The sequence below is a fragment of the Macaca nemestrina genome, chromosome 10, assembly GCF_043159975.1.
Source record: "Macaca nemestrina isolate mMacNem1 chromosome 10, mMacNem.hap1, whole genome shotgun sequence".
Taxonomy (NCBI): Eukaryota; Metazoa; Chordata; class Mammalia; order Primates; family Cercopithecidae; genus Macaca; species Macaca nemestrina.
The window spans coordinates 123,730,291-123,745,998 of NC_092134.1; the positions used below are offsets into that span (position 1 = coordinate 123,730,291).

General features: G+C 35.5%; 1 protein-coding gene across 1 annotated transcript in view; it reads right to left on the reverse strand.

Annotated features, from left to right (window-relative positions):
- The window catches only part of LOC105481413 (phosphatidylinositol-4-phosphate 3-kinase catalytic subunit type 2 gamma), a 421,186-nt gene extending 406,937 nt beyond the window's left edge, over positions 1–14,249 (reverse strand). The window contains exon 1 of the mRNA XM_011741018.3: positions 11,878–14,249. The gene's annotated coding sequence lies outside the window, so the exon portion shown is untranslated. The remainder of the gene's footprint in view (positions 1–11,877) is intronic.
- Positions 14,250–15,708: the final 1,459 nt, after the last annotated feature.

Consider the following 15,708-nt stretch of genomic DNA (forward strand, 5'->3'; position numbering starts at 1 on the left):
TACCTGCATATTTCATATATGCTCCACATTTTCCATCTCATTCTCTTTTTAATGTTATTCTTATATACCCATTTTAAAGCAGGATCTCACTTTTTTTTTTTTTTTTTTTTGAGACGGAGTCTCACTCTGTCACCCAGTCTGGAGTGCAGTGGCCCATCTCGGCTCACTGCAAGCTCCGCCTTCCGGGTTCACGCCATTCTCCTGCCTCAGCCTCCCAAGTAGCTGGGACTACAGGCGCCCGCCACCATGCCCAGCTAATTTTTTTGCATTTTTAGTAGAGATGGGGTTTCACTGTGTTAGTCAGGATGGTCTCCATCCCCTGACCTCATAATCTGCCCGCCTCGGCCTCCCAAAGTGTTGGGATTACAGGCGTGAGCCACCGCGCCAGGCCTAAGATCTCACTTTTTAAGTCAAAATTTCTGTTAGAGTATCTACTGGGTACTTAGCAGCTGCCTAGTACTGGTTATAATGTGGTGAAAAAGACCAATAAGATTTCTGCTATCATGAAGCTTACAAGAGCAATTTCCCACTCTGTTGCTTAGTAGAGTGACCTGAACCTAGTTAGCACCTGGGTGAAAAACAAATGAAGGCAGATGCAGATAATAATGCAACTACTTGAATATTTCTATTTCAAATATAGGACACTGCCGGAGAAAGGAAAATGTTTCGATCAAGTTATTTAGAAATTAAGTGCTAGCTGCATTGCTGTTCTATTAAAAAGTAAATTGCTTATTCATTCACTTTAGCCTAAGAGGGAAAAAAAATGAATCAATAGAATATCAAATTCTTTATAAAGGTAGAGCTTTCAGACATTCCAAAATACTATTTGTTTAATGTCTAGCATAAACAAAATATTACGCTGATATTTCTAAACCTTATACAACCTGAGACTCAATATTTTGTATTAAACTTGAACCAGTCATTTTATTTTAAGTGGATATTCGTTGTCAGAGAATCAACATAGATGAAAGATTCATCTACTACTCTATAAGTAGAATGAGTACGTATATATAATAGAATCCTCTTCCACCCTTAATAAAAAGAAGGGAATCCTGACATTTGCGACAACATGGATGATCCGGAGGGCATTATCTTGAGTAAAATAAGCTAGACATAGAAAAAGAAATACTACATAATCTTACTTATGTGTGAAATCTAAAAAAGTTAAATTAATAGCAGCAGAGTAAAATGGTGGTCACCAGAAGCTGTGGTAGGGAGACTGGGGAGATGTTGGTCAAAAGATACAAAATTTCAGTTAGACAGGAGAACTGAGTTCAAGAGGTCCATTGTACAACACAGTCGTTATGGTTAATAACAATTTATTGTATACTTGAAAATTTGTAAGACAGATTTTAAGTGTTCTCACTACAAAGAAATGGTAAGTATGGGAAGTAATGTATATAGTAATTAGCTTTATTTAGCCACTCCACAATGTATATATCAAAATATCATGTTGTACACCATATATCTAATATAAAAGAGTAGATTGAACAGTCATCTGTCATTTTCATTATTCATTTGGACAAAAATAATGCTTTAATAATATATGCTTTTCTGTGGTGCCCATTGTTCAGCAGGAGCAGAGGTGGATGTTTCGACCCTCTGCCAAGCGTACATGCCTGACTCTAGATTCTGAAAAGCTAAAAATGACACTTCCCGTATGCCTTTGCAGTCGAGAGTCAGGAGGAGAGTTAGTTCTACCAAGAAGTTGTATTTGTACAAGGTAAAATGTATGCGCAAGGAGTTTCTTCTTTCTTTCTTTCTTTTTTCTTTCTCCCCCTTTCTTCTTTCTCTTTTCTTTCTTTCCCTCCCTCTCTCCCTCCCCCCTTCCTTCCACCTTCCTCTCTTTCTTTTTCTTTCTTTCTTTCTCCCCCTTTCTTCTTTCTCTTTTCTTTCTTTCCCTCCCTCCTTCCTTCCACCTTCCTCTTTCTTTCTCTTTCTTTCTTTCTTTCCTCTTTACTTTCTTTCTTTCCCTCCTTCTTCCTTCCTTCCTTCCACCTTCCTTTCTCCTTTCTCTTGTTTCTTCTTTCTTTCCATCCTTCCTTCCTTCCTTTGCTTTCCTTTTCTTTCTTTCTTTCCATTTCGTCTACTGGCAAGGAAGGCCTTGTTTTTCAAAGTGATACTACAGTATCTATTCTTCACTTCCCTTGGTGTTGAGAGGCAGCTGTGGCAAAAGTAGTGGTGACAGCTGATTCTCAGCTTTCTAATTTTGAGATTGCTTTTATAGCAGATTGTTCATTGGTAATAGTTCCAGTGGTGATCTCAGTCCCTGGGTGTGTCAGTTCTCCTGTGCCATGTTCCAGCCTAGAGCCCACAACTGTGGCTCTTCCTATGATCATTGCGAAAAGTAGTTTATTCTTTGTGTTAAATGAATCTTTCCTGCCTTAAATATTTAGATTTGTTTCTGAATAACAGTATTGCATCAAACCGAGAGTTGTCACCCCATATCTTTTCTTAACCTGTTTCCACAATAGTTTCAACTGGTCACATGCCATCCAACTTGAGACTTCCTTCTTCAGCCTCCCTTTTGAGAGGTAGGACCATGTGTCTAAGCTCTAGACAATGGAATTTAAACAGAACATAATTGGTACTTCAGGCTTTGTCCCTAAAGATTAGAGCATGCAATATTCTGGAACCTTTCCCTCTTTCTGATAGCTGTGTCATTCATGGCAAAGGCTGTTTCCCTGAATCCAGAGACAGAAGTCACATATTGAGAACCGAAGAGTTGTCCTGTCCTGCCAACGACAAGCAACCTACCACTTGATATTTAGTGAGACATAAATTTTTATCTTGTATAAAATGCTGTGTTTTAGGGTCTCTTTCTACGTTTTAATGGCATCTAATCTTAAATGAAACATGACTTGATTACTAGAAATTGTACTCTAGCATAATAAAAAAAATGAAGCTTTGGTCTAAGGATTGAGAATGGGTGAGAACACAGATATTGCAGGCTAAAAAGTTAGTAATTCTCATTACTCTATGATAAAGCATTTCAGAAAACTGTCATTTGCAATCCTTAAAAAGGGAGATTACTTGCCAAAAGAACAGGTAACCTCTGTGAACTGCTGAGGAAAATTCTTGTGCAAAGTTCTGTGACAATATGTACCCGGGCTAGAGGTGATTCTAAAAAAGGAGGCCTGGCAGTAAACAGGCCTCTGACTTCTTCAAGTGCCCATATTAAAACCTCTCAGTTAATTGAAGTGCTTTATAGTTTCAAAGGTTGGGCTAAGAGTGATGCTTTCCTGCCTAACCTAATGTTTTCAGGTAGCTTCAAAGTAGACACCCATAAATCGAAGGAGAGCAGAATGTGCTAAGCAAAGAAACCAGTAAATAAAAAAAGATAGTCTGTATGTATAGCAACATTGTCTGGGTTAGGTCTTTGGGTACGATAATTTGTCCATGGATCTGAATGGAAGCAACTAGACCAAAAGCACACTATGGTTTTGAAAGAATCGCATTGATCGGCAAAAGTCAATCCGTGTTTGACTTTTAAAGTACCTCCTAGGCTGGGCGCGGTGGCTGAAGCCTGTAATCCCAGCACTTTGGGAGGCCGAGACGGGCGGATCACGAGGTCAGGAGATCGAGACCATCCTGGCTAACCCGGTGAAACCCCGTCTCTACTAAAAAATACAAAAAACTAGCCGGGCGAGGTGGCGGGCGCCTGTAGTCCCATCTACTCGGGAGGCTGAGGCAGGAGAATGGCGTAAACCCGGGAGGCGGAGCTTGCACTGAGCTGAGATCCGGCCACTGCACTCCAGCCTGGGCGACAGAGCGAGACTCCGTCTCAAAAAAAATAAAATAAAATAAAATAAAAATAAAGTATCTCCTAAGCCCCACTACTGGTTTTGCAGCATATACATCACAAAATATGTGCAGCTCCAGGGAGAGAATATTTTCTAATTCTTCCTTACAAAATAATTATAGGGTAATTAAATACTTCTGAGAATAAAATGGATACATATTTAGAATAGACAATTCATTTACTGAATATTTTCATTACACCAAAACAATGAATATAAATCAGATGGTCACAGGCAAATCTGTTGTTATGGTCGCTATAGCAGTAATGGACAAATAGTCTCATAGAGAAATGAAAATAGGAACCATAAGTAATAAGGGACAATAAATTCCTCCAAGATAACATAATTCTTCCTCAATAATCAGGGAAATTATTTCACTGCCATAGCTGAAAAGTTCAGGAATCTCATCCAGTGGTGTTTGATCATTGCCTTGAAAAAAGACAACTGTGCTTTTCCTCTTCTTGTGTACCTGGATATTTGGGTGGTAGACTGAAAGTTCTTCCCCAGTATTCTTTACCCTCTTCTTTCCTGATGATGGCTAACCAGCCAAAGGCCATCTTTTCAAGCCTTTCTTTCAACTAGATGTGGGGAAGTTCCTGGTTGTAGTTAATGAAATATGGAGAGGAACGATGTCTGATTATTCTAGTTGTGCTCTTAAAAGAATTATCTGTGCACTCTCTTGTCTGCTCCCCTGCCCTCAATGCACACACCATCAGCCAGTTGGGAGATAGTGAGGAAACCTTGCACTGAACATGGCAAAGCTGTATTACAGGTTCTCACTGTCCTCTTAGATATAAAAGAAAGAAAGTAAAAACACAAATGAGAGAAATTTTGTCTTGTTTACATGGCTGCATTTTGGGTACTTTTGTTATAGAATTAGATTAAAACTGTACTAACTCCTACAGTAGCCATAAATTCAAGTAATTATTGTTCTTAAAAATTTACTTATAGAAAATAGAATCAGAATAGACTGAAACTGACTATTTCTCTTTTTTCCTTTCTGTTTTTTAAATTTTTTTTGAGACGAAGTTTTGCTTTTGTTGCCCAGGCTGGAGTGCTATGGTGCGATCTCAGCTCACTGTAACCTCCATTTCCTGGGTTCAAGTGATTGTCCTGCCTCAGCCTCCAGAGTAACTGGAATTACAGGCATGCACCACCACACCCGGCTAATTCTGTACTTTTAGTACAAATGGAGTTTCACCATGTTAGTGAGGCTGGTCTAAAACTTCCGACCTCAGGTGATCCGCCCGCTTCGGCCTCCCAAAGTGCTGGGATGACAGGCGTGAGCCACTGCGCCCGGCCTGAGCCACTGTGCCCAGCCCTTTTTCTTTTTTAAAATATTTAAGTAAAAAATTAAATGTTTTTAAATTAAGAAATTAATTTTTTTTTTTTGAGATGGAGTCTCACTCTGTCACCTACTCTGGAGTTCAATGGTATAATCTTGGCTCACTCTAACCTCAGCCTCCCGGGTTCAAGCGATTCTCCTGCCTCAGCCTCTCAAGTAGCTGGAACTACAGGTGCATGCCACCACACCCAGCTAACTTTTGTATTTTTAGTAGAGACTGGGTTTCACCATGTTTGCGAGGATGGTCTCAATCTCTTGACCTTGTGATCCACCTGCCTCAGCCTCCCAAAGTGCTGGGATTACAGGTGTGAGCCACCATGCCCAGCCCAAACTGACTATTTTTAGGTGCAGGTCCAAAATGAGACTATTCCAAATATTACAAAAACTTGATATTAAAAATTATAATAAAATATGTATGTTTATAAATAACTGTCCCCAGAGAATATGAAAATAAAGAAGTCATCTATTGAATATTAATGCTACTAAATCATTAGATTAATTTAAATAAACATTCTTTCACAGATTCACATCTTAGAGATCCCTACAGCTCTCCACGTGGTTTGGTCAAGAGCCAAGAAACAATGGTCATAGATAGACCACTGGAAAGGTGATTTCATAAAGTCTAGGGTTCCATTCTGAAAAGGAAAACAAAACAGTAACAATGGAAAGCAATCTGCCTTAGATCATTAAGTGAGTGTAAAGTTAATATTCAACAACTAATACAAAGTACACAAAAACAGAGGATTGGTTTTTAAATTCCTCTAACTCTTTAAAAATAAAATAAGAAAAACATATATTCTTCTATTCTCAAATCTGTCGATTAAAGTAAACTGCTCATATTTCTCGACTTTAAGCACTAGGCTCTTAGGATGCATTTTTTTTTTTTTTTTTTTCTTACGCAGGTTTGTCTGTGTGGAGCAGCCTCAGAAAATATTCACTGCTTTATGTCTTATAGGGTTGCTGGAGTGAGAGAAAAATGGAAACATGCAATCGGAGGAATGAGATGCAGAAGATAAGATTTGGCTAATTGCTGTCTTAAAATGAAAAAAAAAAAAAATTAGTTGAAGCCGCCAGATTGGTTATTGGCTAGTTTTATCACTAATCATTCTGTGTTACCACGATGGCCAGATAATTAGAATATAGAACATAAGAGATAGTGATGATCAAGCTGGAATTACTTTGTGGACATTTGGGAAACACATAAATAGTTACAGTCCTTCAAGAATTTCATTGTGCTACAACTCCAGAGTGTGGCGCTTACTGTGCTAGTTTCCTTTATGCCTATTTTTACTTTTTAAGGTTCAAGTTATTTAGATAAGACCTTTTTAATAGCTTCTCCTGTACTTCTGAAATTGCATTGGTCTTTAAACAAATCTTGAGGTATTTATATCTTTCTGACTTGTATGATAATATGTGTGTATATATATACATACACACACACACACGTTTTACCCTCCTACTATAATATAGAATATAGAATTGGTGTTTTATTCACATACCTTTGCTTCTTGATTACAGCAAGCACCAATTTTTTTTAACAATTGATTGTCAATAGGTCTTGATCCTGCTTCCGTGCCTTTTGTATTTCCACATCTGTTTTGTATTACTTCTACCGTGACTATACGTGTTACAAATAAGCTTTTTATTTTATTGACTTATTTATTTCTTTATTCATTTTCTTGCCCACTGGAGACAAAGCTGATGCAGCAAAGAGATAAATTTTCCTTCTTTCCCCTAACTTTTTTTAGCACAGCGTTTAAAAATGTTCTTTTTAAAAAATCTGTTCTTTGAATATGATCGTTTTTCTTGAGATACAGTTTATACACAGTGAGATGCATAGATCTAAGGGCACAGCTTGATGAGTTTTGAAAAGTGCATAGACCTGTCTAATCTTGTCAGGATATGGAACATTTCCATCATCTCAGGGAAAGTTTCCCCATACGTCTTCCAAAACAAGTGCTACCTTTCCTCCCAGTGGCAGTCACTGTCCAAATTTATATTAATGGACTTCAGGACATGCTACCCCAAAATATGGCATTTTGGCATTTAAGGAAAGAGCAGAAACAGGAAACTTACTCTCTGACCTTCTCCTGCCCTTCTCCCCTGAAGCAGGTTGTAAAAGAATTCTCTGCCTTTCTTCCAAACTAGGTCATAAGACTTTTCTTTGGAAAGGCACCCTCCTCATACACAGAGAAAAGAAATGCATATGTTTCTGAAGACACAGGGACACAGAGTCGAATTTGAACAAACAGGCCTTGCTAGTTCCCCCAAGTTTATTACCATTAGATTCTACATATCCTTTTATCCTTCAACCACGTTCCTGCAGGACTAGCCACTTCTTCATTGAATTTAGCATAAAATACAAAAGTGTCTATTTCTTTGGGTTTTCATTTCTGAAGGCTCCAACACCACACAAAATTTTTATTCAATACATTTATATGCATTTTGTTAATCTTTTATTATAGGTGACTTAGCTATGAGCCTTGTGATAGGTGAGGAAAAGATATTAGTTTTTCTCCTCCACATTATTGTCATATATTATTTCCATCTTTATAGGTTTGTTGGATTATGCTGTCTTGGGTGAAGAGTAATTTGACTGACAGAGAATATACTGTTGTGTCAATTTGATGATATTGGGCTTGACTACAGTAGGGTGATAGACTAACCTTGCTCACTGAGCAAAATTGTGTCAAGAATTTGCACCATATTAGTTCTATAGTTTCGGTTATATCCTGTACATAAGTTATTATACTCAGAGTTGTAATAACCTATTTCTATATTTGCCCAAGAAGTAAAAATATTGATAGGACATGGAATAGTTGATCTGCTTAATTTCTAACATTAATATTTGAAAAATTTATGTCCTGTAGTTTCTTAACTGAATGTTCCCTTTCTGAATATGTCTTTTCTGGAAAAAACTAATTTAAGAAGAATTTACAGAATAAATGTCATTTATACATTTAAAAATACTTGAGTAGAGTTTATTGCATTCAGAGATGGTGTATCAGTAGAAACATGAATATTACAAAGTGTCACGTGTAATTTTGGCATCTTCATTCCTTTCCTCTTAAGATAAATTACTGGCTTAATTTGCAGACGTCTTCCCAAATCCTGAAAATGACTGTGGTATGCATATTTCATAACACATTGTAAATCGAGACTATAGAAAAGCCTTAATTTAACAAAAATCAAGCTATGGTTATTATTAATTTTTAATAATCCAAATATTTGTGTTATGTATTTCAAGAAAAACAGATTAAGTATAACAGTATGACTCATCAAATTTTAAGTGATGGATCTATGCCTTCCATTTCAACAAATATTTTAAACAATGGTGCATTGTAAAGATAATTTTATAAAAGAGTGGGACTCATTGATGTATTTGTGATACTATAGGCTACACTAAATATATTGTACATGATGAATTTCAAGTATATTTTTAGTCATTGTCTACTGTTATCACATGCTTAGAGTTTTACTAGAGATGCATTTGTAGTTTGTGTGATATAACAACTGGTAAACAACAAGACTCAAATAGACAAAAATAGCTCCCAATATGTAAATGATTATGACTAAAATTTCCAATTATTCCAAAAAACTATGAATTGACAGTTTTAAGTGGACTTTTCTCTTCTAAATATAATAGTTTTCAGTTGACCACTGAATAGGTTCTTGTTGCTTACAGAAATAAATAAATGTGCTATAAATACAATCTCAGGCAACATGTTCTCCATCTGTCTTTGCATAGAAAACAGATCAATTTACTGTAGTCAAATTTATTACATATATAACACTACATATGTTTTACTAGGCAAAGATTTCTAAAAACTCTAGAAAATTCAAGAATTAAGGAATTCTACTCTCTTTTCTGATTTCTTTGCTCTTTCTTCAGTTTTCCCAAAGCTTATTAAAGCCTAAGGTTTTTATAATGCCAAAAATATTTTAAATAATCACTAGAAGATCCATGAATCTCTATAGTTAATTATCTGATTTTTCACATGAATTCTGATTTTACATATATTTTGAGTATGATATAAATATATGGCATGAAATGTTATTCAGATACATTTATAGATAAATTTTATTAAAAGTCAAAGCAGAAGTTGGTATTTCTGATGTAAGCCTGGCCTACTTTTCTAACATATCCCTTAATATTTTTGCCTATTTTGTTTTTAATATCGCACTTTCTAAATTGTTGTACTGCTAGTTTGCCTAGACAATTAGGTCACAGACATAGGAAAATATTGAGTTTAAAATGTTAGCAAGGAAAGGGCAGTAGGGCATTTATTTAATTTGAATACTCTTTTCAGAATTGCAGTTAACTTGGATGTTCATGAAGGAGTTTCTGAGGAAAAGCAAAGCTGCGTTTTTAACTATTCTACAGCGCCACCTTCTGGAAATGAAATGCTTCTCTAAATGTCAAGAAGCTCCTCGTGATTATGGCTAAAAGAACTAAGAAATGAGAAAAATCATGCCTCATGAGAAAATAATATATTATTATTTTCAATCAAATTTTTTTTTTCTCTTTGGGAGTATGAAAAAGGACAATAATGTATGGCAAATTCATAATATCAAAATGTTTTTCGACTGCTATACTGGGAATAAAATTCTGTCAATTTCACTTTTTTTTTCTGTTGGTACAACTAAATAATAAAATTGTTCTGCTTCCATAATATGTGCCATTTTATGTTACCTAGACATAGTACATAAAATGTATAAATCTATTTTCACCATAATAAGAATAAGCTAATCATTAGCAGTTCCAGCCGATATTTTCTAAACTAGTGAACATAACATTTTGTTTGTTTGAGACAGGAGAAAATCAGATTTTTTCTGACTAATTCTAGTTACATTGAGTGAACTAAACTTATAATTAGTTAGAGTTAAGATTTGTGTACAGGGCATCCCCCTTTACCTCCTTCAAGGAAATATTATTTTCACTGTGATATTATTAAAAGCTTTTTTTTTTTTTTTTAAAAGGAACTATTAGTATTTCTTTATTAGTTGGAAGCTTATTTAAGTTAAGATGGGTTTGTAAAGAAAAGTTAAAAAGGGACAGTTTTATTTCTGAAAATTTAGCTTTGTGAAATGTAAGATGTTTCTGAGTTTTCGCTTTTTCAATGAAAAAAAGCAGAAGATTTTCAATCTCTAATTTCTGTTTAATTTATAATGCTGGTTGCTAAATGACTATGTAGATATATACTGGTCAAATAACATTAATGGTATCATACAAATGTTTGGCTAAATCTGGAAGGGCAAATTTATTTAGTAGTGAACAGTCACTCCTGCGCATGATAGATATTACTAATTGATCTTGGCTCTATCTCTCACTTGGCCAGGAAGCTGTTTATACAATACCTTGCTTTAAAGTGCTATTCAATTTAATTTATGAGATATAGTTTATGGATTAACCAGGGCCTAGGACGACCATGAGTAGGATGAAAAGGAAAATATTTGTAGTGGAAGTCAGGGAGAAAGAGAAGCAAGTAATATCACTTTTAAAGAAAAAGTGAAACTATTTATGAATATAATTTATGTTGGAAATAGAGTTTATAGTCTCAAACTATCTTCAATTAAATTCCACCATTAGATATTCATTCTTCTGAAAGTAGTTCTTTTTATTCAACAGTAAATACCTTTGAAAGGTCAAAAACATAATGCTATCCCAGTCACTAACAGTTTTATTAACTTTATTTCTTAAAATATCAGTCACCTTAGAAACATCTTTTCTTGAGTAAGGGTGGTGACAGGGAATGAAGTATAACAGATATTCTAGCACAGCGTACAGTCCAAAAAGAGCAAATGCCATAAGAAGAGAAAATATTGATGATATTGTCTAAGAAGAAATCCAACAACTTTCAAGCCTATTAGGTGCCAGATACTATTTTGTGTGCTTAGGATAAACAAAATATGCGCTAGAGTCCTAACAACAAAAAAAGCACCTTACTGGATCAGAGAATTATGCATAAATGGAGATGTTTGGAACCTTTTCATTTAATACATTATCATGCCTGGAAGTAGTACAGAGGGTAAAATAACCCACATGCCACTAAAACAAAGTTATGTTGAGTAATACATTTAAAAACAATGTATAGTGGGTCAGAGCACAGAAAATACATCTATAGTTAAATGACTTTACATACATAAGAAATACGATTATCTTAAGGAGCATTGGTTAGTAATAGAAACGTATAAAAATCAGCCACAGATGAAAAGTTGAAAAATTCTTTTTTTTTTTTTTTTTGGAGACGGAGTCTCACTCTGTTACCCAGGCTGGAGTTCAGTGGCAAGATCTCCGCTCACTGCAAGCTCCGCCTCCCGGGTTCACGTCATTCTCCTGCCTCAGCCTCCAGCGTAGCTGGGACTACAGGCGCCCGCCACCTCGCCGGGCTAATTTTTTTGTATCTTTAGTAGAGACGGGGTTTCACCGTGTTAGCCAGGATGGTCTGGATCTCTGACCTCGTAATCCGCCCGCCTTGGACTCCCAAAGTGCTAGGATTACAGGTGTGAGCCACCGCGCCCAACCTCTGAAGAATTCTATCCAAATACTGCCCATGTTAATAGGTAAAACATATTTTAGCTGCAGATTGATTTAAGGAGGAGGGAGAGAATTTACATATTTCTAGGTTTATAGAAATTTAAAATTCAAGGGTATAGTTGACTTGCGACACTGCTTGAGCTAAGAATTTAATACCATCACCAGAAATTGGTTTTTCTTTCTCCCTGTCTCACCTGTGCTTTTCTCTGTGTCAGCTCCATTCTCAGGTGCCGTTGGTACTTCTCAGGAACCATTTCCTTGATTTACAATCCAGGTAGTTTCTGCTTCTCAACAATTCAGTAATTTGAGTCTCACTGATACAGGAGTTAAGAATAAATTACTTAGGCGGATAGTGAGAGTATGGAAGTCCTGGTAAGGCTTTGCTTTTTAATGAAAAGCAGTCCGAAATCATTTTCTAACAAACAGCGGCCTGTAAAGTTGAGCTGCAGACAGAGAGGAGCAAGCTGGGAGCTTGCCCGTGTGAATGTGGCAGGAACTAAGGACTAGAAGTATTCAAGATGGCGGCTCCATCTTCCCTTCCCTTTGTCAGGAATATGTACAGTAAGAAGCAGGCAAGATGGTGCCGAGCAACTGGAAAGTCTATTCGCATTATAAGATTAGGGTGGAGTGACCAGCCTTCCCTTTGCCTGCATTATGTAAACGTCATACCTGATGGAACCAATCCGTGAGCCCGATGTAAATCAGACACCACCTCCTCAAACCTCAAACCGTGAAATTCGATGCATTGGCCACCAGCGGGTCATTTTGCTGGGAGACACCTCTCTCCCTAGAGATAGTTGTTTCTCTTTCTCTTTCTTTTCCCTTCTGCCGATTAAACCTCCACTCCTAAACTGCTGGTGTGTGTCCCTGTCCTAAATTTTCCTGGCACGCGACAACAAACACCAAGCAATATACCCCAGACAACGTAGCTGCTTCATCACTGACTCTAATTGTCCTGTTTCTCTCTTCCTATAGATAGATGTTGGGCGTGTCAAAATGGAGATGTTCACACATCTATCTTGGGAGAAAAAAACTGGAGTCTTTCAATTATTATAATTCCGTAATCCAAACCTGGGTTTCCTGGTTCTCTATTTCTGAGACATATTAATAGATGTTCTGCCTACTTCTCCAAAAATTCTATTTAGGAAATGGGACTCACGAGATTTTCCTCTTAGATATCAATAATGAACACTGGCATATTAAAATCCGGGAGAAGTCTTGCAGTGAGAAAAATTTATAGAATTTATTGAGTACAAATTATGTTTTATATAACATATTATTTTCCTTCATCAGACCATTGAGATATAGTTTGGGAAATAATAAGATTGACTATCTCAAATGTAAACATAAATTATTCTTGTTATAATAGCCTCTTGCCATTAAATATTTAAATGATAATATTCCTCTTCTTATACACCAGAACCTGCCAAGCAAACATTCGGTTATAGTATGAGTCTCCAGGTAAGCCTACTGGTGAGGAGTTTTCCTAGACCTGTCCAGGAGACAAATCCAGTCTGAATGACTGCCATATTGCTAATGGTAAATTACAATACTTCCCCATTTGAGGCTTCTAAAACACAGATGCCCACATAATCTCTTAAAGTACTTTGCAGTCCACATGCTTTATCATTTCATCCTCACAAAAATTCTGTAAACAGATTGGGTGAATGAAAATACAACTTTTTTACAGCTGAAAAATTGAGAGTCAGAGGGAACATGGAACTTGCTTGGAGCCACCAAGAAAGAATTATAAATCTAGGAATCTAACCCAGATCTTTGACTGCAAAATAATATTTTATAATAAGCTTGTTTTTGAAAATTGTGCCTTCTACCTTTTAAAACACCACCAATATTATAATCTATAATATATAAATTGGACTGAGTATAATACATCAGACTTACAGCCAGAAGTACTGTGTGTTTTCTTAGGAGAAATGGATTCACTTGTGATGAGCTGAAAATATCAGCTTTCTAAGTCTGCAATGTAGTTAAATTTTGACCCTGAAATTTGGTATATTTAACCAGCTGTGCTTCATTGTGAAGCCACCTAGAGGCCACCCAGCTGTCATGTTTTGGAAGCACCCAATTGTCCTTTTAAGGATTTTCTCTGACCTTCAGTTTTGCCCATTCTGGGTTGATTTTGCAAAAGATGATCAAGGTACTGTTCTTAGAAGTTGAATGAATCTTACGGAGGGCTCAAATTGAAATAAAAATACTTCTAAAGCTTTGCAATTAAAATGTATTTCTCAGCTAAAAGCTTAACTTCTTTTAAAAGGCAATATATTTTATTCTTGATAAGCTACCAAAAATTGTAAAATCATGAAAGCCAATACTAATGAGGTTTTGCAAAAAAATTGTGCAATATTAGACTAGTGGCAATGGTAAGATTGCCCTAGGTAGTCCATAAAATGTTTAGGTGCTCCAACTCTAGAAACTCAAGTTGTGAATTTATAAATAAAAAAATATGGTAATGAAATGGAAAAACTTACAATAAATATTTCAGTATCAGAGTGATTTGTAATAGTGAAAATTCTTGAGCAATCTTTTTACCAAACCACAAAGAGATTGTTAAGCAAATAATGCTGTATTAGATAAAGGGAAAATTCTGTTATCACTAAATTTGAATGTATAAAGACTAGCAACCTTAAAAATTGTAAGTTAAATATGTAGTGCATCCAATTGTACATTATAATAATTAATAAAATGTATAATTTTAAAAAATTTTAGATGGGAACATTGAAAAATGGAAGACATTATTTCTGCTTGTGAGAATATAGTAGATTGTTTTTCCCTCTCAAAGCACTCTTGGGTAATTTTTAATACAAATTTTTTAAATGAAGTAACAGAATGCTGTAAAAATATTCAAAGGAAATCTAACAATTTTATGATAAAATATTGAGATGTAAGTAAATCTTTCACTATGGAGTAGGTTTTTTCCCAGCGTTTAATTATATCACACTGACATCAAAATGTGTAAAATGCAGCGCTGACTGAGTTAAAATTGGAATTCATTGGAAATGAGAGGTTCTAAAACATGAAAAATCGAACGTTGTTTCTGAGTAAGAGATGCTCCCAAACATGAATTATGTAAAATAGACTACGACTTGTTTATTTTTTATTACGAGTTTTCCTATTTTTTTTTGACTCACCATAATTCCCCAATTGAGGCTTCTAAAATACAGATGCCCACATAATCTCTTAAAGTATTTTTCAGTTCACGTGCTTTATCATTTGATCTTCACAAAAATTCTGTGAAACAGATTGGGTGAATAAAAATACATCTTCTTTACAGTTGAAAAATTGAGACTCAGAGGAAACAGAGAACTTGTTGGAGCCACGCAAAAGAATTCTAAAGCTAAAAATCTAACCTCGATCTTTGATTTCACAAATAATATTTTATAATAAGCTTATTTTCAAAAATTGTGCCTTCTTCCTTTTAAGATGCCACCAATATTATGAATAATCTATGCTAACTCCATATTGCTTCTGAATTACTTCTGAAATTGTTCATATAAATTGTTCATTGTTATAAAAATATTGTAGGTGTCCCCTGGACAAGATTGGGTCTTCCCTTTAGTTACTCTTCACAGTTGGAAGCAAGTTGATAGCATTGCAGCAGTGCCTAAGACATACCTGATTAAATAATGGTTGGAAATTGTGGTATTTTCCTGATGTGATTAACACTTTTAATTTACTTGTAAATCACTTTTAGAGATAGTGTAAAATAGAGAGAAAATGATTGGATTTGTGGATCTCCTGGGTAAATGTTATTTGGAGACCCAGAAAGCAGGTATGAGATAAGCTCAGAATTCTACGAAAAGTAAGGAAAAAGTTCTTGTTTACTAAATTTTCTGTTTTATTATACCTTTTAAGCAATTTATCAAGAACCCCCATGATTCCACTTTATCAAACCATCTAACATATTAGATTCTATAATTTATTTTCTACTAATGGTTTGAATAGAGCTCACTTTACAGGAATTATCTTAGTATTCTTTTATTTTTATTTTTATTTTAGGCTCTGCT